The sequence below is a fragment of the Tenrec ecaudatus genome, chromosome 1 (genome assembly GCF_050624435.1).
Source record: "Tenrec ecaudatus isolate mTenEca1 chromosome 1, mTenEca1.hap1, whole genome shotgun sequence".
Lineage (NCBI taxonomy): Eukaryota > Metazoa > Chordata > Mammalia > Afrosoricida > Tenrecidae > Tenrec > Tenrec ecaudatus.
Window position 1 is genome coordinate 193,823,685 of NC_134530.1, and position 3,229 is coordinate 193,826,913.

Sequence of the window (3,229 nt, forward strand, 5' to 3'; positions counted from 1 at the left end):
CAGAGATAAATCAAAGGATGCCACAGAAACGGAGAGAGCAGGTTTCCAACAGCAGGCAAATAATTAAGGAAACAGTTTCAAAATGCAAATGATGAAGGGGGGCTTTCGAGGAGGAATGAGGACAAGGATATGATTAGAGATGGGTGACAGGGGAACAGGAGTGGTGAGACTTGTCCCTGAGTGGAGACAGAGGGTGGGGGCTCAGAATTTCCAGCATTTAAGGGTAAACTCGCCTGCTCTGTGAACCTCTTGAAATACAGGGTTAGAAGACACGAGTCGGTGGTGGCCAAGTGGAAATAGCCTCGGATTGCGAGTCAAAGGGCTGGATTTAATTTCCAGTTTGCTCTGCAATTTATTATCTGTGACCTTAGGCAAGCCACTTGACCTTTCTTTTTCCTGATCATCACACCCAAACTCAGACATCATTCCGAAGATTGGATGAGGTAACACAGGTGGAGGAAGTTTAAAAAGTGTAAAGTGCTAGAGAAATCTAGGCTGTAACTATTTCTCCTCCACTGGATCTCTAGAGAGTCTTTCCTCAAAGGTTAGTCTGCTGACATGATGGGTGGTTTTCCAGAATGTAATCAGTGAGTGTCTCGAAAGTTCTAGATACTTCTTACAAATGATTAACCGACTGCCCTGACAGGACTTAGCCCTGGGGAGGGCCACCTCTGTAGTGGGTCCCTTAGTACCCACCCTCCAGACCGGTCCTAGCTCAGGGTGGGGTCTGAGGTCAGAGCTAAGGACCATTGCTCTGGGAGGCCAGAGGCCTGTGGCTGGGACTGGAGTCAGCTTGGAGCTCTAACTTCAAACGTGAGGCCCACCCCGAGGATCCATTTCTCAGCCTCTGTGGCATGCCACCGCGCTCCTGTTCTCTAGGGTAGGAGACGTGGCTCTGTGCTCTTTAGCTTCAGTGTTGCCACCCACTGGAAAAGAGCAAACCCTAACTGTCATCAAGTGGATCCACCTCCCAGTGACCCCATAGGACAGGGCAGACCGCCTCCGTGGGTTTCTGAGGCTGTAACTCTTTACAGAGGAGGAAAGCCTCATTTTTTCCCTTGAGGTGTGGTTGGTGGTTTCAAACTGCTGGGGTTAGAAGCTCACTGTGTAACCACTGTACCATGACTCCTATAGTAATACCAATGGTTAATTATGTGAGAAATAGATGAAATCATGCAGGTGGGAGCATGTGCCTTAGTCCCTGATACAGCTGAAAAGTAGGCACTGGGAAAATGTGCTTGAGGGAAGCCTGTTACAAGTGAGAAAGTTGCGATCCTAGGGAGATAGTGAAATGACCATGCAGATGTGAATGTCAGTGGAGGATTTTAGGAATGGGACCCAGCTTCTGCTAGGTGCACATACACTCAGGAGAGTTGCAGAATGTGGAAAGGGCATTTATTGGCTGAGCTGCCTTATGTCTATGTGGGTGGATGAGCAAAAGGGTGCTGGGGAACTGCTGCCTACCTATTCAGGAACAGAGGGCCAAAGTCCCCCCAGAATGCTTCTGCCATTGCGTGGAGATGAAAGTAGCATCTCCCGAATCAGTCCTGGGCACAGGAGTGGCCCCTGCGCCCATGGTGATGCTGCCTCTGACCCCACTGACAGGCTAGTGATATGCAAATGAGAGGAGAGCAGGACCTGGTTGGGGGAGGGGGAGAGAGAAATGAACAGGATAGCAAAAGCTGCAGAGCTCATTTTAAAAATACAAGTTTTAAATTATAAAATTAATGGCCACATATGCTCCACCTTTCACTGCACATACATAGTTCATCTTTTATTAATCGTATCTAAAAATGTACCCACTTTACAGAATCTCTGGAGAAGGGGAAGAAGGAAACACGTCCCCTAATGTCTCCCTCATAAACTTATGATGCCATTTCAATATATTGCCTGCCCATCTTTCCCAGTATTTTACTCAATTATTCTCAGTGTGATTATTGCTTTTTGTTTTGCTTTATAAATATGCTTACCGAGGAAATAGAAAAAAAGAAAAGTAGTCTATATATATATATATATATATATAAAACCATTTTTACATTTTGTATGTTTTCTCAATCTATACCCTTTTAAAAGTGAGATCCTAAAATTCAGATTGCTTTACATCTTCCTTTTCCCAGTACTAATAAATCTCAAATACCTTCAATGTTATTAAAAAGACTTTTGTTGTGTTATTTCTTATGACTTTATAGGATTCAATTTTATTTACTATAATTTATTTAATAATCCCTTATTACTGTACGTTTAGGTTATTCTATTTTGACATATTATGAACATCTGTACAACTATACCTTTATTAATATTATCGATTATTTTCACAGGATATATTTCTAAATAAACTATTGGGTCAAAGGGAATACACATTTTTATGCTACAAAATGTATTAGCAAAATACCTCCAGAAGCATTGTCCAACTTGTCACCTCCACCAAATGCTGTTGTTAGGTCCCCTCCACCATAGCCAATAATAAATAACATTTTTTTCATTCTTATAATTGTGCGATATTGCAGCCTACTTTTTAAATAGTATTTTTAAATAGTATTTCAAAAGCATTCTCATGCTGCTAGATTTCATATACAAGATGTCAGGAAACAAATTTAATACACTTCCCTTTTAAAATACACGTCTAGTTTTCTTTGGTTGGATATTTAGGTTATTTTCCTCCAAAATATAATGTTGTAATAAACATCTTCATACATGAAACTTTCCCCCAGTTTTAGATTTAATTCCATGAAGCACACACTCCACGTGGAATTGCATTAGTTAAGGGCACGCACAATTTTATGGTTTGGGCTACATGTTGCCAAATTGCTTTCCAAACGGATGTAAGAGTTCATAGGCTCCCCAGCAAGATCTGTGACAAGGCTCATCCAGGGCACCTTCACTAGCACTGGTCTCCGTCCGTCCCCCCCCCCCCAAGTTGGCCATTAACAAGCATAATGAAGTATGTGTTAATGTTGTTTTGTTTTGTGTGTCTTTGATTGCTAATAAGGGTGGCATCACCCCTAGTTTGTTTCCTATTGTTTTATTGCTCTATAAATCATTTTGGTAAGCACTGAAAACGGATTGTTTTTTCTTCTGAGCGTGTTTTCTCTTAGACACGGTAGCCACCTTGCAGGTGAACAGGGGAGGAGGTGTTACAGTTGTATCCAGGCACGCAGTAGTCACAGTAACCCCAGTGGAGTGGAATTCTAGCCTCGGACAGCCCCAGCACGCCCCTCCACTTTCGAGT